General features: G+C 35.7%; 1 long non-coding RNA gene across 1 annotated transcript; it reads left to right on the plus strand.

Annotated features, from left to right (window-relative positions):
- Positions 1 to 1,173: 1,173 nt before the first annotated feature.
- LOC147511342 (uncharacterized) lies at positions 1,174 to 2,174 on the plus strand. The gene is made up of 2 exons (XR_015216976.1): positions 1,174 to 1,420; positions 1,807 to 2,174. It is a non-coding gene; the product is annotated as an uncharacterized LOC147511342 (long non-coding RNA).
- Positions 2,175 to 11,802: the final 9,628 nt, after the last annotated feature.

Raw genomic sequence — 11,802 nt, forward strand, 5'->3', positions numbered from 1 at the left:
AGGTCGTCAAAATCTATTACAACTGGATAGGTCATTAAAGTTACAAGGGATCGCACCCTTACATTGTTTGTCTGAACTGCTGTAAGTTCAGCAGGTTCAGCAGTTCAGCTCCCTTAACTGTAGACTCCCTTAGGCTCTGTTTGGCAGTAACAACTTATGCTGTACTAGGTGGTACTTAGCCAAATTTAGAGTATCCAATTCTCGTGGTTCATGTCCCAGAGATGATCAATAACACAAGTTGTTTGGTTCTTGCCTACTCTTCTTAAAAGTTATTGCACCCCAAGTCACACAAAATAATCATGAAAAACTTCAAATAGAAAACCCAATACAAAGTGAATCTTAAAACAGATTGTTAATCAAACTCCCAAATTAATATACCAAAACAACCACATATATATTTCTATTTTCTTGAAAGAAATTTACAAAGAAATATTACATAAACTTCTTTAGTAGCAACAATTTGGAAATCGCAAAAATCAAGTGGGTTTCATTTTGTATCTTCAAAATTGGAGAAATCAAGAGATGATGTGAGTAGAGAGATGTTCAAATTTGATAAAATGGAGATTTTTGTAATGAAAAAACGGTGGGTTTTGCTTTGAGATATTGCACTTTTCATTTTTGTTTAAGTAAGAGAAGCAAGGTGTGGAGAGAAGATGGTGGTGGTGGTGGTGGGGGGGGAAAATTGTTGAAGTGGTGAAGAAAGAAGAGAGTAGGGCTGTTTTCTTTTTTTTTTTTTTTTTTTTTTCGGTCCTTTTCTTATTTATTATGATGTAGATTGAAATCCAACCTTTTCCAATGGATACCGTTATTCATACTTTTGTGGTTGGGCCAACCAACTAGTAGCTTAAGGTCTCTAAGGCTTGGGCTCAAAAAAATAGGAACCAAACATAAAAATCGGGATAGTGCACCCTAACCCATGAATGGGTTGGGCAATACAGGCTACCAAACAGGGCCTTATTGTTTGTCAGAACTGCTAATATGCCAAACCATAAACCTTTAAAGCCAAACCATAAGCCTTTAGTGAGTATTTTTTGGGATGGCTGTCTGTGAAATTTATGTCTCCCTAGCCAAACTTTTGGACAGCCAACTCTGGGTCGTTAGATCGTTAGATCATCCAAACTGATATCAGGAACCAACCTTAAGGTTTAAACACGATATTTCGATATTTCAAAAGATCACCATTTTAGTCTCCAAAAACAAAACACTTACTGATTCAAACAAATCCCCAACTATTCAAACAAATTGGCTTCAAAATCAAACCCCTAATTATTCAGCCGAAAAATTCATACAAATCAAACCCCCATTCAAATTTTGGACCAATTTCAAACCCTCATTTATACTCCTTGATAATGAGGTTATCTAGAGTCTTGACATAGAAAGGCCTACTTACACTAATCTTAACAGCAGGCTTGTTTCACAGGTATGCTTGTTTAATAGTAGAATGAACTTATTTTTGCTTGAATTTAGCTGATTGTGTCTGTTATGAATGTGGTTTATATAATGAACATATGGATACTATTACCTGATTCTGAAATTATGTTGGAAGTATTAAGGTGATGTGACTGTTGATTGGGATTATTGTAGGTAGAAACTGGAAGGATTATAAGTTTGTATTGTATAGTGCCTCTCATGATTATGGCTTAAACGAACAAATTTTGCATTTAAATAAGGAGATCTTGTATGTCATTTCTTCTCTAACTGTTTCACTCTGTTTTGATGGATCCCTCAATGTGGATGTCACAGAGTTCCAAACTAACTTGGTTCCATATCCACGTATCCATTTCATGCTTTCTTCTTATGCTCCAGTTATATCTGCTGAAAAGGCCTACCATGAACAACTATCTGTCTCTGAAATTACCAATAGTGCATTTGAGCCCTCATCCATGATGGCGAAGTGTGACCCTCGTCATGGGAAGTACATGGCTTGCTCTTTGATGCACAGAGGTGATGTGGTACCTAAGGATGTTAATGCTGGAGTGGATTCTAAGATTTGGATATTATGGTGTATTAGCTGGTGGTGGTCTAACAGATTTTATTCTGACAGATTGTTTTAGTTCTAACAGATTTGGATATTTTTTACTGTCTTCTACTGTTGGTAGATTCTTTTGTTAATCTTTTTGATTAGTACTCTAATCACCTATGAATCTACCATTGATTGTAGATTATTAAAGCAATTGTTTGTTTCAAATTTCAAATTTCAAATTTCAGAATCAGGTAATAGTATCCATATGTTCATTATATAAACTACATTCATAACAGACACAATCAACTAAATTCAAGCAAAAATAAGTTCATTCTACTATTAAACAAGTATAACTGTGAAACAAGCCTGCTGTTAAGATTAGTGTAAGTAGGCCTTTCTATGTCAAGACTCTAGATAATCTCATTATCAAGGAGTATAAATGAGGGTTTGAAATTGGTCCAAAATTTGAACGGGGGTTCGATTTGTATGAATTTTTTGGTTGAATAATTAGGGGTTTGATTTTGAAGCCAATTTGTTTGAATAGTTGGGGATTTGTTTGAATCAGTAAGTGTTTTGTTTTTGGAGACGAAAATGGTGATCTTTCGAAATATTGAAATATCGTGCTTAAGCCTTAAGGTTGGTTCCTGATATCAGTTTGGATGATCTAACAATCTAACGGTCCAAAATTGGCTGTTCGATGGATGTCTGAAAGTTGGCTGTTCACCAAGCCAAACCGTATATATATAGTGCCACTCTTATAGTGACACCCTTATCTCACACTTCTTCTGGTCCCTTGGATCTCTTCTCTAGATCATCAGATCTAATTCACTCAAATATCCGATATTTCAAGATTTTAAAGTATTTCGGAAACCAAAAAACGAAAAAATGCGAAATGTTTGATCATCTCTCACGGTCGTCCTCTTCTCCACTCCAGAAATTTTCGAATCTAGAAAAATTGTTTACCAAACAATTAATCAATTTTCTTATCAACAAGAACATTATTCAGTTTCAGAGAACATTATTCAGTCTCAGAAAAGTTTCTCAATTTTCGATCTAAGCTTCTTATAACTAGATCTCAGTTATGAACACACAAGAAATTTTCGATCTAAGCTTTTTATAACTAGATCTCTTCGATGAAGCATACGGTTTGGCATACAAGAGAAACTCACCAGGCTCAAAGTCCAATCTCAAGATGTAAGCAATAAAAACCTCAAATCTATTTTATAATATTTATTCATCCTTTTTATTTTTTTATAATGTTTTCTGGTTTTGGATAACATCTGTAAGTTTGCTAAGAAGAGTTTACCACCATCTCAAATCGGTGTGCTTCTTCGATTATCACAAGATCGTCGCTTCGGTCAAAAGTGTTACTTCGTGCTAAAAAGATCTTGCATATTCTCAAGTCCCACGGTACTAATCCATTTTGTTTTCTATTTATTTATTCACTTGTTTTTTGTATTTTAGTTTTAAAAATGGTTGCTTTATATTGTGGGGTTGTAGGGCTTGCACCTAAAATTCCTGAAGATCTGTACCATTTGATTAAGAAGCCAGTTGCTATCCATAAGCATTTGGAGAGGAACAGGAAGGATAAGGACAGCAAGTTTAGGCTGATTTTGGTTGAGAGCAGGATTCATAAGCTCACTCGTTACTACAAGAGGACCAAGAAGCTTCCCTCAGTCTGGAAATAGTGAGTGGACTCGCACACATTGTTTAGTTATATACAGTTGTTGTATGCACTTATTAGTATTGATGTCAGTATTCATATTTTATATGAACTGAATGTTTTGAGAAATAATTGGTGAAGTTTGGGTTTATGGTTGCAAAATTAGAGATCCGGCGGCTTGATGCATGTCTCGTTTTTCACGCTTAAAGAGTAGACAATAAAAATCAATATAAACCTATACATTCCGGGTTCAATGCATTTTAGGTTTAAGCTTCCTACTGAAAAATCACTTGGTTCTATGTCAATGCCTCCTCGGGTTATTAGAATATGGTATGTAGTGTCTTAAGTTCTAACTTCTAAGAAATGATTGTATTTTAATGTGAAACTTGGTGTTCCTCCCTTTTATGCGGCTAACTTATTTGCTTATCGCTCATTGCCTATTGTTTTAATTAAGTCTGTGTTATGCTCAAAGGCAATGATATATTTATGTTTAATAATTGTAGATTTAGGTCTTAATCCATAAGTTACCAAAATGGTGCTTGCATGCGTTTTTGTATTTTTCATAATTGTTCAATGTATAATGAATTATAATAAGTTGGTTCTTGAATGTTAGAAGTCTTGCTTCATTCGTTGTTGTTGGTTCTTGAATGCTAAAACTTAAAAGTCTTGCTTCATTTGTTGTTGTTGGTTCTTTATAGACCATGACTTGTAGGTAGGGACATTTTCCTGATTTTATGGGAAGGTGGTTCTCAGATTATAAGATCCCGTTCCCATGTATTTTCTCAGATTATAACACCCCATCAAACCTCTTTTTGGCTTTTCTGATTTTATTGAAATGGTATCTAGTGCTATGATACCGAGCTCTTCTTTTATGATGCTATCTTTCACGCATGTGTTGCGTTTCTTACTTATATAAAATCTGTTTTAGATGCTTGTCTAGCTAAGATTCGATGCTTTTCTTTTTCTTTCTTTGTGCAGTGAATCCACCACCGCTTGCCAGACTTTGGTAGCTTAGGTTGAATTCCCTTCTTGGTTTGGTGAAGTTCATGTTAAAGGTGTCCGGGAGCTAGTTAGTGTCTTTAGTACCTTAGTTTAATGGGGAATGTTTTTACTTGTTAAAAAACCGAAGATTGTTCTATTTAATTTTGTGAGGAAAATGGAAACTATTTTATGTTAAAGAGTATTGTGCTTCCGTTGATTTTGATTCTCTCAATGGGCATTAAATTTGGTTGATATTTAATCTTGTGATGTGCATCTTTATTCAGTTTTTCATTTGTTTTCTTTACAAGGGTTATTTGTTTTTTGTTTTGTGAGTGTAGTTGCTTGTAAACTTTTGGTTGTGCGGACCATATATATGTATGTCAACGAGTCGATTAAAAAGTGCTTGTAGGCGAGAAAGAGTATTTTCCAGGTTAAGTGATATTTTCTTAGACCTGGTCTCGGACCTCCCATTTATATAACCATGGGGTCCTTTCATACAAAAAAAGTGTCGCCAACTTGTAATCTTACATTCTTACACCAAAATCTGCTACAAAGATTATGTCTCCCAAAGCATTGAGACTATTAGGCGGCGCAGACTATTTTTACATCTCCCATCTTGATCCGATTTGGAGGTCTTGAGTGCAGCTAATCTAATACGATTCCACCCAAAGCCATGTCCATCCTCATTGTATTGGAGATCTTTGTTGAAAACTTGGAGACTTGCCACTCTTAACTATGGTACTAGCATCATTTGAACTTGGATAAAAAATGGCGTGTCTGTTTTTTGCCCTTGACCGGTGTGGCCATACCGTTTGGACTTAGTCCCAAATGACATGGCCACACCGTTTGGGGACCTAGTCCAACGGTCAAGACAACAGAAAAAAATAGTAGTGTCTCTCAAGTTATTCTTGTCAACCCTCATAAGCCGTTATAGTTCTCATAATATAACATCAAGACAACAAAAAATATAACATCAAGACAACATAAATGGCCATGCCGTTTGGACTTTGAACTTGTAAAAAATGGGCGTGTCTGTTTGGACTTTGTCCCAAACGGCATGCCCACCGTTGTCCTTAGTCCCAAACGGCATGGCCACACCGTTTGGTACTAAGGCCAACGGTGTGGCCATGCCGTTGGACTTTGAACTTTAAAAATGGCGTGTTGTTTGGACTTAGTCCCAAGCGGCATGGCCACACCGTTGGCCTTAGTACCAAGCGGCATGGCCACACCGTTTGGTATTAGTACCAAACGGTGTGGCCATGCCGCTTGGTACTAAGGCCAAACGGTGTGGCCACCGCTTGGTACTAAGGCAACAAGGCATACACCGCCGTTTGGTACTAAGGCCAACGGTGTGGCCATGCCGCTTGGGACTAAGTCCAAACAGATTACGCCATTTTTTTTGCAAGTTCAAAGTCCAACGGATGGCCACCGCGTTGGCCTTAAGTACAAAACGGTGTATGCCGCTTGGGACTAAGGACAAACGGTGTGGGCATGCCGTTTGGGACAAAGTCCAAACAGACACGCCATTTTTTTTGCAAGTTCAAAGTCCAAACGGCATGGCCATTTATGTTGTCTTGATGTTATATTTTTTCTGTTGTCTTGATGTTATATTATGAGAACTATAACGGCTTATGAGGGTTGACAGTAACTTGAGAGACACTACTATTGTATTGTTGAATTGCATCATTTGTCATCAATATGACAGGTTGATTGTTGATTTCATATGCATTGGCTAACTGTTACATCAGGATACTAACTTTCTCTGATAAGTAGCTCTCTGACAAGTTTAAGGTCATTCCATTGATTCTGATTGAACACACCATCAGCATGCATCGTAATATTAGTTTTCCATCGGTAATAAGTTTGACAACTCTAATGAATTATTGTTACTAAGTTTTGAAGTTTGGGCATCCTCTTCCTTTATTTGTATCTGCAGACTCATAAAATCCCTACTAATTCCACAAAATCAAATCACTAGTGAATTGTCAATATTATAGACATTGTTTCGAAAAAATCAGAAGTTATTGAGAAACTTATACCACCCAAATTCTTTACAAGTAAATTCTCAAACACAGATGTCCTTCTATCAATACTATTGCGGATTTCATTTACAATTGAAAAGGAATTCATTTCTCAAGGCCAAATGAGTTTTGCAACTTGTACAAGGCCGATTGCTACTAGCCAATCTCCGGAAGTGGTCCAAGCACCAAGAACTCAAATCACAAGGCCTGCAAAGCAATTCAACAAGCCACACCGATTTCATCACCCGAAAGACACAGTGTCAAATAAGGCTTGCATAGCTTCACAAGGCTGCAGCTAGCTTCAAATAGTTTAGCATTGAGACGCTTTGTTTGTCTTCATGGCTACTTGAAGTCACTTTGCCCTGTTCCAATATAAGACCTAAAAATCCCAACTACGAAGTTGTATGCAATCGCAATGTCCCGCTCCTAAACACCGATATCACACCCTCCATGCCCCGCCAAATTTCAGTTTTAATCTAGACATTAGATATCATTCACCTTGGTTGTGTAAGTGTACTCTGAAATTCAATCAACCAACTGCAGTTTAGCCGATTTTCCAACTTTAAGTATGTTATAAAATATAGAAATGTACTCAAATAAGACTCACCTGGCGCAATGTATCCGTAGAAGAGCACGCTACGCAGACATTGTATCCGACTCCCCATGCTTAACCAACATCTTTGCCAATCCAAAGTCTGCAATCGTAGCATTAAAGTTGGCATCCAACAAGATATTGCTCGATTTCACATCACAATGAATGATGGACTGAGAGCATCCATGATGCATGTAGCAAAGACCTTGAGCAACTCCAACTGCGATATGCAACCTTGTAGGCCAATCCAAGAGAACATGGTTAACTGAATCTGAAAATATTGATTCTCTCTTTCTTTTGTGTAACCATCGGTCTAAGCTGCTATTCACCATGTATTCATAAACAAGAAGTACTGAGCTCTCACAAGAAATACAGCAAAACAGTTTTACTATGTTTGAGTGAAGAATTGTTCCCAATATCTTTCAAGAACTTTGATAGCAGGAGCATATGATCCTGTTGCCTCAGAATTCTCCATTGAACATGGATTCCTTCAAGAAAATTTATCCAAACCAAGATAAGTGGAAGAATGTGAAGAAGCAAACCCTCAAAGAGTTGCAATCGTCGCGACACCTATGTAAAACACCATATACCACCCATCTGGCCATTAGAAGATTGGCCTGTGTGTTCAAATCAAGTTCCTTCTTTTGCCTTTCAAACCATGGTGCTATTAGAGCCCATTGTCCACGTTATCAAGGGATTCAAATCACGTGCAACCTTAATTGGGAATGATGTCGCAAGTAAAACAAGTTGAAACCCAAAAACAAAAACAAAAAAAATCAAATAACCTGTTGTACCCAAAAACCAATCCTGTTGTACCTCCTCTTTCCTTGTTAAATGCCGATAGAATGCCTGCATCTGGTATGAAAGACGACTCAACCGCACACTCAGCCCCACTTTACCAGAAATCAAATAACCTGCATAACCATTATTTGTAAATCTTTTTTTTTTTTTTTGAGAAGATGATATGTAAAAGACGTTTTTATCCTCATTTTTAGTTTCTGAAATTTCAAAATTTCGAGTTTTTATCAAAATTAGATCTGGTCATCTCATCTTGAGATCTGAGGGACCAGAAAAAGTGTGAGATAAGAGTGTCACTATAAGAGTGGCACTCTAGACAAACCGATATATATATATATATATATATATATATATATATATATATATATATATATATATATATATATATATATATATATTGTTAAATGTATATATATATAAAAGATTGAATGTGTGTTGTTAAATATATATTTTATAATATTACGCTAAACAAGTATATTATGAATGTTAATAATAATGTCAATGTATCCACATACTATGAATTAATTAATACATTGTACTTATATTAATTGATACACGTGTTTATTTAAATAGGATACATGTGTATAGTTCACGTGCTTGCAAATATTATTATACATGTATATAGGATATTAAACACGTGCAACTTTTAACAATTGTGGTACACACTTATAAAAAGATAGCTAGTGTCCATCTTAAAATTTAGTGAGATACATAATTATAGGACGCAATATACGTATAATAGAATGTACGCGTGTTTGTTAATACACGTGATATATGTGTATGCACATAAAATATATCACGGTAACAAATATAAGTTTATGTATATGTACACGAGTTAATACAAAAGGTAACAAATGTATGCATATGTACGTAAAAAAAACATCACATTTAAATTTGGGGTTAGATATTTGATTATTTTATATATTAAAGCTAGAAATTATCACCTGAATTATAAATTTATTAACGTGTATGATTAATATATGTTCATGGGGATGTAAAGATGATTGTTGTCATGTAATACATAAAATATTATCACATATTATCACGTAGGAAAAGAAAAAAAATATGAGTTTTAGTGTTTAAATGATTGAAATTGTTTAATAATCATAATAAATAATAAAGAACCGAAACCATCAAAACCCACGGGTTGGGGTTTTTAATTTTCATACTAAAACTGTTAAGAACCGGAACCGATAGAACTGCAAATAGTATAACTGAAACTGCTAAAACCCGACCCAGAATCAACCTATTAGCACCTCTAAGTGGAACAATACCCATTGAATCTGCAACAGAAATTGGAGGCGGGTGGTGGCGCTTGTGGTGGCAAGGGGTTTCTTGTGTTGATTACCATGGCTACCATAAATGCCTCGAAGCGTGCTTGAGACTCAGTAAAATGTGTTTTTGACTATTGTTCAGATGTCATCATCGCTGCCAAGTTGTTGTTGAGCTTGATAATAGAATTCTGGAACTTGGAGGCTAAAGATTCCCAGTTTACTTTTCGAGGTATTGTGATGAACAATATTTTGACTTGAATAAAAATCGAATCTTGAAAAGGAGGGGGAAAAAAAACAGTAACCTGATGAACAGTGCAGTGAATATTATTGATGAACAGTATTCGATGAATAGTATTGAGAATTTTTTTTGCCAAAATCGATGGTTCTGAATACCACTTTGATGTGAATAATCAATGAACAATTCACTCAGTAATATAATTTCATTAAAAATCACTTGTGAAGACAATTTTTCATAAACCAAATAACTTAAAATAAAAAACCTAAAAACTAATAGAGGCATCTATTCTATTTATACTAAACTCTAACCTTTTCAAACCTACCTAACCTAAGTCGAATAGGTTTGAACTTGGACTTGGACCAAGACCAACATGGCCTGATACATACAAAACAATGAAATTCATTACCAAACTACCGTGCCTATTACAGCAGATATGCTATAACTTTTAAAATTTTAAATTTTCAACAGCTTGAAGGGTCACAATCTCCCCCAGTAAAGTACATTGGTATAAAAGTGAATATTAAAATGAATATCGACGGATCCTCTAAATGAATCCTGGCGGATCTGGTCAGAACTTTTCTTAAGTTGGTTCTCTGAAGATCTTAATAGAAGACTGCTTTTCTCTGTTATATGAAATATGGAAACACAGAAACTCCATCAAATTTGAAGGAAAGTTTCTCTCTATGAAGGATATCTGGAACAATACTCATAGATCATGGAGTACTAATCTGGATGCATTTCAGAATGAGCCTCAGATTACTTCTCAGAATGGCATAGTGCATGTTTCTCAACAAAGCATTATAAATTTTGACATTTGGCCACAATTTTTCCTTGATGCTGGTCTCAACAGGCATCATCTTAGAGGTGCAGCTGGAGTATTGTGTAGAGATCAAGCTGGCAACATTACTGCAGCAACATACTCAAAGTTAAAGCTCTTAATGCCCAACAAGCAGAATTTCTTGCTGCTGAAGTAACCTATAAATTGGCCCTTCATGTCTCTCCTGATGCTGCAGTAATTTATGGAGACAATAAAATCTTTTAAATGTTATGTCTGATCATGTGGAGTAGTCAGAGGACGTGGAGTAGTCCTGTCAGCCTATCATTAGAAATATTAAGCATCTTTAAAATTCTATTAATTTCCCTATATCTAGTTTTTGGATCAGCGGAATGTGTAATGTGGAGGCTCACTTGATAGCCAAATGGGCATTGAGATTTACAGGCATAGAGCCTCCACCTGTTTTATTTTAAAAAATCATGTAACCCTCTTTACTTTGGTAGTTAATGTTAGGAATATACAATTTCATTGTACTTACTCTTTATCAATTACCAAACTATACAAATCTTTTGTCTTGTACGTGTTTTGTACTTCTTAGTTAATTAAATCCGAGCCTAGTGTAGATACACTATGTCCTTAGAGCATTTGCAATGCAGGTGATAGAGAGGGGGTAGTGATAATTATCACCTACTTGGGTCCAAAACTGCTGTGCAATGCAGGGTGATAATGAAGGTGATAATTTTCCCCGTTCAAAACGAGGTGAAACCAACCACCGAAGTTTATCATCGACTTGTTAACCGGACGGGATGTTGGATTCCGTCTGGATTACAAAACTCACCAGACGGAATCCAACATCCCGTCCGGAGTCCTAACGGCTACCAACGGTCAAAAAGTCAGAACGGTCAAAAAACGGTCAAAATAAAAAACTTTGGTATATATACAACATTTGTTTCATTTCAACTCACACTTCCAACAATCATATATCATATTTCTTCTTCTTTAAAATCAGTTCTTAAAAAAACCAAATATCAAATGGCATCAACTCAAGCATCTCAAGCAAGTGGTAGCACTCAAGCAAAAGCGAGAGCTCACTTTAGCATGTCCGATGATCAAGCTCTATGTCTTGCTTGGATAAAAATTAGTGAAGACTCTATTGTTGGTGCTTTCCAAAATGCAAAAGGATTTTGGAATCGTGTAACAAACGAAGTTCAATCAAGCACGGGGTCGGATAGGTCTCCGATTCAATTAGCGGAAGGTGGAAATATATTTCAAAAATGATGAACAAATTTGTTGCAATTGTGAATGCGGTGGAGGCTCGACATGCAAGTGGTACAACAATACAAAGCCGGGTAATTACAACGTTGTCAATTTGGAATTTATTGATTATCTTAGTCTTAGTCTAATTATTTCCGTCTTCGTCTAATTATCTTAGTGTATTTATTATTTCCATTTTAGTCTTAGTCTAATTATTATCTTAGTCTAATTATTATTGCAGTT

Source organism: Coptis chinensis, chromosome 3 (assembly GCF_015680905.1).
Source record: "Coptis chinensis isolate HL-2020 chromosome 3, ASM1568090v1, whole genome shotgun sequence".
Taxonomy (NCBI): Eukaryota; Viridiplantae; Streptophyta; class Magnoliopsida; order Ranunculales; family Ranunculaceae; genus Coptis; species Coptis chinensis.